Genomic DNA, 13,210 nt, shown 5'->3' on the forward strand with positions numbered 1-13,210 from the left:
CGTGGGGCTTCATCCTCAGATGGGGGAGGGGTTCATCCCTGCCTCGACTCCCTTAGGGATTCTCATATCAACTTTAGTGATGAGACTCCAAGGCACCAAGTGGTCAAGAGATTATCCAATTTACAGCCGTAGAGCTGCAGGGGCCACCTGCCGCCTCCTGCGGCCGGGAGGGGAGGGTGCTGGGGCTCTTCCAGAGCATACTTCGGATCAGCCCTCCAGTGCACCATGAGATCACCATGAGATCACCGTGAGCCAATTTCTCAGTTCAACAGTCCCTGCTACCCAGTGCCTCAGACCCAGCCGCACCCCAAGGAATCAGACCTGAGCGTGTGTGTAGAGGCACAGCTCCCAGCAGAGCTGGCAGCCGGTGGAGCTCAGCCGGTTCAGTGCACGGGAGTGGAGGGGTCTCGTGAGCCTATGGCACATGGTCCTTGACTGGTCAGAACCGACACCAATGGCCCGATGGCTCGTACACCTGAAAGCCAGCCCCATGGGTGACCGGTCCAGCTCTGCCTCGTGTCCACCTGCTCCCAGGCAGAGAGACACATGGAGAAGATGCTCACGTTGGACAACTGAACGGGCTCCAACATGGTGAAAGTTGCTCCAGAACAGACCGTGCTCCCCTTAGCTAGACAAGTCGCCTGTCACCATGGGAAGTGGGGCGTCCCCCAGCTCTTCAGCCTTCTCCCCAGCCAGCAGGGCAAGCACAAGGCTCTGGGCACTTCTCTGCCCTCCCCACACCTGTATGAACGGGCTTGTTGAACATTATGGAAGCTTCCAGACCCCAAGGAATGCCCATCTTTTGAGTCAGAGTTTGCATCCGTTTTGGTCGCTGCCCTGAAATACACCACTTGATGAAAAGCCTTTAATTTGGGAATTATCAGAAATGAGTACTCTAGTCTGTGCTGGAAACACCCACTTGAGGGGGAGCCCACGTACTTAGCTTTTCCCCAGCACGTCTCCCCCGGCCCCGAGGTCGCCATGCAGCACTGCCCGCCTTCAACGGACCAGCTGTGGGGTCCCTAGTGCCTTTTCTGGAGTGAGACCAAATCAAAACATCTACAAAAATTTAAAATCTCAAACCCTGGAAGCTTTCCTACCCTCCCCAGGCCTGTGTTTCTCCACTGGTTGCAACTTCGTGAGCAGCCAAAGGGTTGACTGAAACCGAGAGCCTTCTTACTGGGTCAGACCGGCTTCTCCAAGATGCTGCACCGTGAGTGTCACTCAGGAAGTTATCGGCCAACTCCATGCAGAGATTGTCCATTCTGGCTTTCTCTCTCCTTTCTCTTTCTTTCCTTGAAACCTCACTGAGCTGCAAACATCTTCATGTACCAAGTGTGGCTTACCCATAGGAAGACGTCATGAATTGTGGGGCTGTCTCACTTCCGGGCTCTTCCCAGGAGTTGAGGAAGCAGGCGATGCTCTTTGGGCACAAAGGGAAGCCCGTCCGGCCGACTCTCCCGAGGCGGTCCCAATCACCGCGGAACACCTCGCCCGATGGCCTGATTTGAGGTGGCACCACAGTTTGGTTCTGGTGACAGATGACCAAGGAGAAGGTCAGAGAACCCGTTTCCATGTCATTATCCACAAACAGAAGGACTGGTAACCTCCTGTGTGACATTAGCATCTAGATCTGTAAGCTCCTTGTCTGAGGTCTGCCCAGATAGTTAGCGTGAGCTGAGGCACGAGCTGTGCAATACAACTCAGACCCACAACTCAGACCCGCAAGAGGGAAATGGAGATATTGCTTCCCAGGGAGTGAATCCAGGTCAGTCTTCATGAGGCCGGTTCGTGCTGTGACCGGGTGACGGTGGGCTTGTCCCGGGCTTGCGGCCCCCACCCGCGAGCTGCAGCCTTGGACCTTGGGGTCCTTGAAGTCCCTCGTCCGTCACAGGGAAGCTGTTGCTGACCTCCATCTCTTCCAGCTTTGAAATCAGAACACCCCGCGTGTGGTTTCATCTCCAGTCACTACTCCGAACACGGGGAGCCTGTGACCGATGCAGAGAGCAGTCTGTGTGGACGCCGGCAGTAGTCCTCCAAGGGACCCTGAGCCACAGCAGGGGTGGAAGCTGGGACAAGAAACCAGGCAGCCCATCGCGGGGAACTCAGCAGACAAGAAGCTGGCCAGGGGGCCTAACTTAGCCTTACACTTGAAGTCCGCATCCCTGGAAGGTGGCAGTGATCTCACTGTGGCCACAAACGCCATCCGGGCAGGTGCTTCCAGAAATCTGACACACACACAACTTGTGCTCGTTCCTGGACTTCAGTGCAAGAAGCCCTTCCGTGGGCTGATGGCGCATCTGGGCTGATCTGTGACCCTTTCCAGAGGTGTCCCGGTGGGAAAGCCGGTGACGGACCTGTGCTTCGTGGGAGAGAAGGCCAGGCTTGAGAGAGCCTGCAGACACCGCGACCTGTGGCCTCGGCCACGGCTGATGTGTAGTGGAGGTTTCCAAAAATTCCATAAAGGATTTGGGGCTATGAAAGAAATGACTAGAGATGAGTCCATTTCATGACTGAAACCAGAAGAAATCGTGAGTTGGCTCGGTGTTCCCGCCTTCCGGAATGTCTGTCCACCCTGAGCACGTGCTGACAGATTCCCTTGCTTTTAAAGGCCATCTCCTTTCAACCTCGAAAGCGTAGTCAGTAAGAAACAGGTGGAAAGTCTTGTCACAACTAGTCGATGCTGAAAACGTCCGGTTCCACTGTCCCCGGGGCCTCGGCCTTCTGGGACAGAGGGACACTGCGCAGCACTGCCAACAGAAGACCCGGCCCCACCGACAACAGCCAGCAGAGCCCACTGGACTCTGTGCCCCCCGAAGCCAGGCCATTTGCCCAGCTCCACGGACACTGCCAATAAGTGGCCCAAAGTATTTGGGAGTGGGGGTGTGTGTCACGCAACAGGATGTGAAAATACCACATTCTTTTGGGTTAGAATCTTTCTCCTCCTCCAGCAAATACCTGTCAACATTTGTGGGTAAGAACTCAATCTGTGTCACTCAGCCATTTCCCTGACACACAGACACACACACACACACACAATTTTATAATTACAAACTGCTTCTTTCCAGATAAAAACCTAAATCCAAGCCAGGGGAAGCTCTTGTAACTCAAGCCCACCTTCTCAAAGAAGTTTTCTGTCCTTTCTCAGAAGCTGGTTTACCCATCCCTAAACGAATGCGCTCTGCTTCTGGGCGGGTCCCTGCAGAACCGGATGCTGATGTCCTAACACTGGGCATGGAGCAGGCGCTCGAGGCGGAAGACAACCTTCACCACGCCCGGGAACCCGCTCTGAACGCCCTGTGTCCAGGCGCATCAGGGTGGACACTGAGCTCCCGGCTCGCACACCTGCTTCGTTCCCTGTCCCACGAACCAGCAGCCCACAGTCCCGCCCATTGCGGGAAGAAGTAGAATCGATTTGTAAGGTCAGGATACTGTCATGTAGCGTCACCTGTGTTTCGTGATTTATTCGTGCATCACGGCTGGCAGCGCGGTCCAAGGCCAGTGCACGGACGCGTGCGCAGGTGCATCTGTGGCTGTTCTTGCCCCTCCCTCTCGTGAGCTCCGCTAATGGAGTCAGGGGTTTGGGAGTGAAAGACAAATCAGTCAGGAGACCAGGGATGAGGGTCCAGTCCTCAAAGCATCAGGCTGCGTTCAACATCTAAGCTGTTTCCATAGCAGGTAGCCAATGCGGGAAGTTCCCTGCATTTTGAATTTGATGACCACGGGCTTGGAAACCAGCCTCCACAGGCCTGGATGGGACTTCTGGGAAACTTCTGCAAAACCACGGACTGTGGTAGGTCCCCACGGTCCCCTGAGAGCCCCAAGCACCCCTCAGGTGCTACGGAAAGGGGGTCTGGAGAAGCACCTGGAGCTCCTGCCCTTGGATTTGTGTTGTACCTATCTGTTCTGGAGAAACCAAAGCACTTTAGTGAGGTTTACAACCTGTAATCCCTATGGCATCTGGTCCCCAACCCGTCCGGGAACCTGAGAGGTGGGAAGGGGCTGGGGTCCAGCGTCTCACTCGAAAGACAGCTCTCCCTGGAGAAAAAGCCTGGAGCCAGGAGTCAGGAGGCTGGGGCCCAGCCTAGTTCCCTCCCTTGCTATGCAACCCTGGGCTTCCCAGTAGGGAGATCGGAGCTCAGAAGAGCTGCCCTTCTGGGGTCACGTAGAGAGAAAATGGAATCCGTGATGGGACGTGCTTTGAAGAAATTACAGCTCCGTGTAGGGGTGCGGGGGCTGGGGATCATCATGTCTCGATGAAGAAGCTTCAGTCAATAGTGGGTGACTGAGGCCCAAGTCCAGAGCCGCTTCCAGACGGCCCGTGACCCCGAATCTGGAATCGTGGGCTCTTCCCATGAACACGTGGCCACATGTCATGCCTACGTACTGGCGGGTGCGCGCATGTGCACGGGGCGTCAAAGGATGTGTGTGCACCGAAGGTGTGTAGCACGGAGAGAGCACGGGACAGAAAGCCGGAGTGTCAGAGGTCCTACGGCCTTGGGTACGACGCGGAACTTGGGCAGGACTCCCATGTTCGAATCTATAAACTGAGGACCTTGCACTTCGTGAGCGTCATGGTTCCTGCGGCTCTAGAAATGTATGTATGTGTTTGTAAATAGGCTTATCTGTAGAAATGGGCCAGCCTGGAAGTTGGAGACCAGGCCTGCGGAGTCATTCATTTGTGTCACGGACAGTCTATTCACAGACCGGTTCCCAGAATCTCGTTTTAAGTTTCAATGGTCGTAGCTAAGGTCACGGTTTTAAATTCACTGCTTCACTGGATCAAAGATGGGTGCCGTTTTGAAAATCCAGCTCTTAGCTTACAAGGGTCGGCTGTTACAACTTCTTAATAAAGTTCATGTGTTAAAGGCTGAAATCCCAGCCGTTCTGTACTTGGGCAGGTCCCAACATGCCTCTTGGCCAGCGGGCTGGGTTTTGCGTCTGGGCCCTCACATTGCTATGTACAAGTTGGCTGTTGGCTTGGTCATGAACAGGCTACCTGGAGAACATTCTGGAAGAGAAAGTTCTAGTTCTCCAAAACAGATGACCTGAATCCATTAAGCTTTGTGCCATTTCTAGGGTGAAGGCGTTGTTTGCTGGCTACGATCTCTGACTTTTTGTGGCATATGAGGTGTAAAATGTTGTCAAAAAAGAATCTGGTGTTTAAAAAGAAATTATGGTGGCATTAAATGTTCACTTCTATTCTATTCTGAGTCCTGGATGCCTCTCTATCCAATGTATTCTTCTGTTCTGAGGGGGATCGGTTCAGGGCAGGGGAGGTGGGTTCTTCTCCCTAGAGTAACACCCTGGCTGGGGGCTTCCTCCTGGGCCCTGAGGGACCTCCTGGGCCAAGGCCTGTGTCTAGCAAGTGTGGATGCACGGCCAGGGCTGGGTGACTGTGGGGGCCGAGTCTGGAGCCCCAGCAGCGTGTGGCATCCCTGGGAGTCAGCTACTGGGCTTCCAGGACCCCTGGCACCAAGGACAAGCTCTTCCCAACCCGACCACACAGACACTCTCCCCTGAGTGGCCGTTCCGGCCCTTTCCAAGAAGTCGTACCACATCTGTGCAAACATCTGAGCACCCCTCCACACTCCCGCACACGGCCACGCTCCAACTCTGCGTCCCCTACGCTGCAGACCTGGCTTGGACACCTGCACCTCCCAGGCCCCCTGGTCCTCATCTCCCCAAATCACACACCAGACCTATGTGGGCTTCCTTTGGGCCCCACTAGGCAGAAGTTGTACGTTCTTAGGAAGCTATAAACCATGAGGGTTTTCTAGAAATGAAGCCTTCACTATTAGAGTGAACCGAGGCCTTGCCTGACTCTGAGCACCCCTGCCACCCCCCACCGCCCCCAAGAGAAGAGAGGCCAGAAAGGCAGCATCTAGAAGAGATTCCAATCCCCTCTACCCCTTAACCTTGGGAAAAAGTCATCCAAACCCAGGGTCTTATCTGTCTCTCAAACCATTCAATTCACATATTATTACTTTTATTCTTTTTCCCTTTCGATGCTGCGTTTTTATCTCAGGGAGAACATTAACCTCCTGTCCACCAGGGCACCCTGGACTGATAGGAGAACAAAGCAAGGCAACACCATTTATGAGCAAGGCATGCTGGGACGTCCTGGCACCTGCATGGAGAAAGTGTGTCCACGTCTGTCACTTTCACTCGCTCTTCCAAGTGAAGGCTTAGTTTCCAGAAAATTCTTATGAACATACAGAGCCCTTTGAGTGTAAACACCTGTCAGGGGCTGGTGTGCTCCCCGCACCTGTGGGGGCCTCTTGTTCTTCATCTGCAGCCTCTAGAACAGAGTCTGGGATAGAGGACTACTCATTAATTGGATGGATGGATGGATGGATGGATGGACGGACGGACAGATGGACGGATGGATGGACAGACGGATGGATGGACAGACGGATGGGATGACCTTGGGGAAAAGAGGAGGGACCAGAAAACCCTTGGGCAGGAGTCTGTTGAAATTTCAAACAGACTTAACAAAAGTTTCTGAGGTCTGCACCTGCAAATACGCAGTTGGGATTAAGTCCCTGGTTCCCAGTGGAGAAGAAGCCCCAGGTCCATACCGGGTCAAGCCCAGGCCCTGGGTTCGATAGATCCATCACCTTCACCTGCCAACTACTGCCCAGCCTTGGCTTCCAGCCTCCTGAAGCCTTTCTCTCCAAGAGATGAAAAAGAGTCGTGCTCAAGCACTGGGATCCCTACTGGTCACTGAGAAAGGCATCCCCGAAAAGACCTTTCCTGAGCGTTTGCTTTGACGCAGCGGGCTCCGAAGCATGAGACAGACTCGGCCACGGTGGCAAGACTGGCTGGCAGACCCATTACAAACAGGCGAACATACTCCCCCCTCAATGAAGGAGGGAGGCTTCTCCCACCAGCCCCCAACACATGCCCTCTTTCCTCGATCGGGGGCCCTTAGCCAGGCCTCACTTGCAGAAGAATCTTTTTAGGCCCCAGGGTTGGGTGGGCAAGAAGAGGGGGAGAGTGGGAGGGGAACAAACACAGGTCACCCTGTCCGTCACCTCGTTTCTGCTCTGGAAATTCACTCCCTGTGATGCCCCCAGGCAGGCCCAGCCCTACAGCCCCCCTCTGCTGGGCACGAGGAGAGGCCCCAAGCCAGACCGTCCCCAGTGCCTCCCCCAGAGCCCCTCAGCCAAGGCCTTCCCGCCTTGCTGGGGAAGCCTCCTCCCTGCACTTGCCACCAGCCCAGGAAGGAGCTGGGAAGCCAAGGGACTTAGAGGATAAGGCATGAGCTGTCCCCCAGAGCCACCTGGTGTCTCCAGCAGGGGAGGTGACCCAGAGGCCACAGTACTCAGCGCCCCCGCATGCTGGGCAAACAGTGTGCTTTTCATGTCAGAATCATTAAGTTGCCCTCATCGGCCCATCCTCCGGGCCTCTCCCCGGGAAGGCCTCCGCCAGGCCACAGGGATCGACCGACCGCCACGGCCCCTGAGAGGAAGGCCTTTCGTTCTTTCCCTGGACTTCTGAAAAGCTGGAAATGGGAACAAAATGGCCTTCAATCTCACTCCAGAGAGAACCACTGCCATTATTTTATAGACACATGGTGGCGTATAATTTTACACATTCTCCGTCATCGGGACAGAAACCTTTTGGAATCTGCTTTCTTCCCTGAGTGCCCCTGGCCTGCCATTCACGCCCCCCCCAGGTCGCGCGCTCCGACAGCGGACCGTCACGGCCGCAGAATATTCCGTCCGACGGGCCAGCGTGGAGGTACGGCTCCCTGCCCTTACGCTTGTTTCCGTATTGTTTGCTCTAATCAATGACACCACAAACGTGCTGAACAGAAAGCTCTGTTCCACACTCTGACACGGGCCTTAGGATAATCTCCAGAAGCGACACAGCTGTACCAAGAGGACAAAAACAGCGTAAGGCGTTTGATCCCCGCCCGTGTGTCAATCCCTCCACCCTGAGCAGCGACCGGAACCGGCCTTCTCGGACCGTCTCAGGACCGTCATCTCGTCCACCCTGGACGTGATTTCACGGACCCGGCTTATTCCACAAGCACAAAGGGGGAGCGGGGCCCCTGCTGTCGGGCACCCCAAGTTCTCAGTCTACACTCCTTCGGTGCTATGGGAGGACACGCGTCCCCGTCCCCGGACGACGGGCGTGCGGAGGGCTGGCTCGGCCTCCTCCTCGGCCTCTGCGGGGCCCGAGCACGTAGCTGGCATTACACAGGGAGACAGGGCAAGAGCACGCACACGTACTTCGGCTACATTTTAGGCGACACAGAAGATTTCCCAAGGGACAGCCCGAAGAAGGGGCACGATGGAAATGCTTTCATCCGCAGCTGAACAGAGAGAGGCACTTGGTGGGGACATAACTTGTGACACGGGGAGGCCCGAGGAAGAGGAGTTACTCTCACGAGGTCCGGCTCAGCCTCGACCCCCCGCACTCCCCAAGATGAGAATATGCTTCTGTTCTCCTGGTTCGGAAGCGCCTCATGGGAGGTCTACCTCCTGTTTCCGGGAAGAAAAGGGGAGATCAGAAGGCCTTTGGCTAACCGCTCTCAGAAAGGGAGGCTTAGATACCTCACAAATACGCTCCTTGGCCGAAAGCTTCCCCGAGGATTCTGACACGCGCTCAAGTCCCCCCAGGCTTGTGGATGGGCAAACACGGGGCGCAGAAGGACGTCAAGACCTGCTAAGCGCTCACCCACCACGAGGAGGTGGAGAGGCAGACGCTCATCTCGCCCACGGCCACCTTGGGCGGCTCTCCTCATTCAGCACTTGTCCCTTTGTTGGCCAGGGTCAGTGGCCCCCATGTGTGAGCAGCAGATGGGGTGTGTGTCCCCCCACTCCCTAAGCCTCATTCCCGGGGGTAACTGATGACAGGACATCTCAGGGGGACTCTGCCCCTCGTAGCTGGTTGGGAGTCAAGAAGCCCATAGCAGACCCATGACCCACGACCCTGTCCTCAGGAGCTCTGGGGACACCCTAGCAGGAAAGGCTCACCCAGGTCAGACCTGGTGGCAGGAGCAGCCGGACCTCCTCAAGCAGAGGGGACACGTAACTGAGTGCAGCGCAAGACCCAGAGCCTCGCTCTGCAGGGGAGCCTTGACCGCCCCCCGCAAGGATGGGGGAGCTGACACTTCTTGGGGCAATCACGTCTTCACTTCCTCTCGTTTACCGGGAAATGGAAGGTCTGAATGTCTTAGAGGGTAATTCACGAGCATCCTGGTTAGACTGAGGTCACAAGCCTTCCAGGGTCTCCTGAAGGGACTTCTGGAGGGTGAGGCCCGGCCGGAGCCCTTCCCGAGCTAGCGGAGCCCTCCCTGCAGGGGCTCCACAGTCACGCAGAAGCTGCCTCCGTCACCCGGGGGGAGCGTCAGGGTGCGCACACACACGTGCTCACATGCACATGCAAGGCTTTGGGGGAAGCACCCTTAGCTCATTCTACTCAGCATACAGCCCGTGTCATCCCTGTCCTTGGTGGCCGGCAGAAAGTCTGCCAAGGCCACTGCTCCCTCCCATCCCACCTGCAAAGGAGCAGGTGAAAGTCTTTGCCTGATACTGTTCCTTTGAGCAACAGCCCCAGGGACAGAGACCACGCAGGCCGTGCGGCCACAGGCCCGGCAGGAAAGGCAGCCCCCACCCCCAGGAGGGCCCGAGGGCAGCCGGGGTAAGGTCTGCAGGGACAGGGCACAGGCTCGCATACCTAGTGCTGAGCCTAAGCTGCATCCCCATCCCCGAGCGCAGGGCTGTGGGGATGATGTGCCTCCCTCACCTGGTTGCTGAGGGTCGGGGACAGGAGGGCGTGATGCTTGGCTCTGGGTAGTCACCATGTCCACACCAGGTACACAGCAGTACAGAGCTGGGCTGACAGGCCAGGGACACACCCAGTGAGGTGTTGGTCAAGTACCCAGGGTACCTCTCCAACGCCTGTGTGGGCCACACACAAGGGGACAGCCCTCACTGGGTCACCCTCCCCCAGGGCGGTGTACCCTCAGAAAGCGGGGGACCCAGGAGCACTGGATAAGCCCAGGTAAGAGTGGCCCCAAGCTGTTCCGAAGGCTGCGGGTTTTTGGGGAGTGGGAGTGTGGCCCCCAGGGCAGAGGACATGTTAGCCCTGCCTCATGGGGATGCAGAAGAGCAGGGGTGGGGTGAGAAGTGCCCCCCCACCCCGAGCTGAGCGGAGCAGGTGCGCACATCTGCACATCTTCGCCACATCTGTACCCCAGGCTTCCACCCCACGGTTTGCCCTCTGGGCACCTGAGGACCCAAAGTAACTTTTCCAACACCCGGTCCCCAGCTGGCCCCGATCCTCATACACACGTGTCAGGGGGGCAGGGGAGGGAGGCTTTCTCCCTAACCCCCTTCTCCCAACTCACCAGCACCATGTGACTTTCAGTGGGCAGGGGCAGGGGTGTGCGGACGGCCTGAAAACACAGTGTAGACAGAGGGTGCTGATCCGGCTCAGGGAAGGGAGCCAGCACGACCCTCAGGCTCTCATAGGCCGGCGAGGTCACCTGGCGGCCTCCCGGGGGGGGGGGGCTGTGCTCCTCCGTCCTGACAAATGACGGAGAACCTTGTAGCCCCGGGAAGCAAGCTCCTCCCCACGAGGTCTGTCTTCAGTCACTCAGGCACAGACAAGACAAGGGACCTGCTCCAGCAGGACCGTGACAGCCCCTCAAGCCCCACCCCAAACCTCCGCGCACCAACACACACACACACACACACACACACACAGAGCTCATTATTCACCGCCGGTCAGCAGCCCCCATGTTCCTGCGAGACCTGGTGGTGCGGGGAGTCAGGACCCCCGTCCACACGCACGCACACCCTCCGGACTCCGGCTCTCTGCAGAACCCGGACGGACACAGGCCACCTCCCGCTGGGACCGCACGTCTCTTCTTCCACTAATAAGAGCTCCCTTGAGGACAACTCAATAAGAAAAAAAGAAAAACCCTCATTAGACCGTCCCCAAGAGCAGCGACTGCATGAACCCTAATTACTGTACCTGAATTATTCTTGCCTGGTTGCAAAGGAAGGAATCTCCAAGGTCCTTATTAAAACCTAAGGAACATCTAAAGAATGGTAAATTGAGAATTCCTGGGTCTGTTTTGCATTGACAGGAGCATAAATAGGTCCTCAGGGCCTCTGAACCCCAACCAGGTCAGCCCGGCACGACTTCATCCAACACATCCCTTGGAAGGGAAGAGGCGGTGGTACTGACTCGTGTTTACAGAGCACCTGGTGCTATGCTAAGTGCTTTCATACCGTGACCGCCTTTGATCTCCGGCACCAGCCCTACTGAGGTAAGGGTTAGCTCACACCTTTGGACAAGGGCGAGTCAGAAAGTGACACGGAAGGTGGGAAGGGCCTCTGCAAAAAATCAGGAAGGTCTTAGCTGTCGGCTGGCTCATGCCTTCACTGTACAAATATTTATTGCTTACCGCAAGGTGTTAGGTATGCCCGGGGCTGGGGAAACAGCCATGAACAAGGCAGACACGGCCCAAACCCTTACGGAGCTTATAGTCTCGCAAACATTTCTTCAATACTTGCCCTGGCAAAGGCCCTGGCAACATCCAAGGGCACGTCCAGCCCCGTGTAATTCTGAAAGGCACCCTCCTGTGGTCTTGCGGGTTACATTAAGCCTGCCTCTCCCATGATAGCGGTCTCCTTGCTCCACTGTGACTGCCCCTTTATCATCTCTCTCCCCGGCCAACCTGAGGACTCCCCCCCGCCCCCACCCTAAGGAGGAACATTCTCCGCCCAGCTGACAGAGCGCCCGGCCCTCTCAGGGCACAGTTGTCCAGCCCTGACCTACTGTGCGCCAAATACACGGTCAGAAGCTGAGACTACAAAGAGAAAGAAACCCAGGTCCCATCTTCCAAAGGTTTAGAGTCTAGTGGAGAAGGCGAAATAAGGAGCAATTATTCTGATGGGAGAAGTTTTCAGAGAAGGAAACGCTAGGGAAGGTCAGGAAGGATAAGCAGAAAAAAAGGTCAACAACTTACTGTCAAAGTGTTCAGGGGGGACAAAACGTTTCTCTGGCCTGTACTTGCAAGCTTTCTGGGATTTTTTTTTTTTTTTAGTTGTTTTTGTTGTTGGTGGTGGTGGTGTGGTTTTTTTTTTTTTAAAATATTCCAATAGAAATAACGCTTAGTGTGTTGGTTTGCTTGGGTTGCGTCAACAAAATAATCACAGACCAGGTGACTGGGACAACAGAAATGAATTTTCTCTCCATTCCAGAGGCGCTGAAAGTCTCACCAGGACCCTGCAGGGCTGGTTTCCTTGGAAGCCTCTTTCCTGGGCAGACAGCCACTTTATGGGTCCAAATTTCCTCTTCTTCTAAGGACAGCAGTCAGATTGTATCAGAGCCTGTCCTAATCAGCTCATTTAGCTGAGCCCCCTCTGTAAAAGCCCTGTGTCCAAATGCAGTTACACCCTGAGGTACTAGGGTTTAGGACCTCACCACATTAACTTGCAGGGAGACCGAATTCAGTCCATAATAATTTCTTCACTTTCCCCTATCCTTTCTTTTTCAACTTAAATACGCTCTATCTGCTGGGGATCACCGCTGGAAAGTCTCTAGAAGGTCCATCTTGTCTTTAGCACCCAGGGGATGGGCGCTCGGTGACAAAAAAAGGTCCCATTTATCACATCTTACTGTTCTGCATGCCCAGTGTGTCTTGACTGCTAGACCATACGTCCAGATAAGACACAACAGCGTCTGGTTCCCTAGGACCTAGCAGCACACCTCGCATAGGATAGATATGCAGGCTAGTTCTAGCGGGTAATGCGTTCGTTAGTCATATCACAAGGATGCTCAAGTCTTTAAAGAGCAAAGAGGAAGAGCAAAGAACTGGGTGACACCTCGTCTTTTACATTAGTTAGAAAGGCGTACTCCACACGTAGGACGTAACGAACCCACAGAGCCAAGTCCCAGGGCACAGTTTCACATGGACTTGAGAGGTGTTGAGTCAGTGTTCCCTGAAACTGCGTAAGAATCCAGGAATAGTCCAATATTTAACGTGTTTTTAAAAAGCCTAAATCCTAGGGTGATGTTGCCTAATACAGCATAAACAATGTTCTTATCTGACACTTATTTTTGCTTCAATGTCAGTATCTGGTTCCTATGGGAGATTTTTTTTTTTTTTTTAAGAGAGAGCATCTGTGAGCAGGCACGTGGGGAGGGACAGAAGGAGAGAGAGAGAATCTTAAGCAGACTCCAC

The sequence above is a fragment of the Neovison vison genome, chromosome 10 (genome assembly GCF_020171115.1).
Source record: "Neovison vison isolate M4711 chromosome 10, ASM_NN_V1, whole genome shotgun sequence".
NCBI lineage: Eukaryota > Metazoa > Chordata > Mammalia > Carnivora > Mustelidae > Neogale > Neogale vison.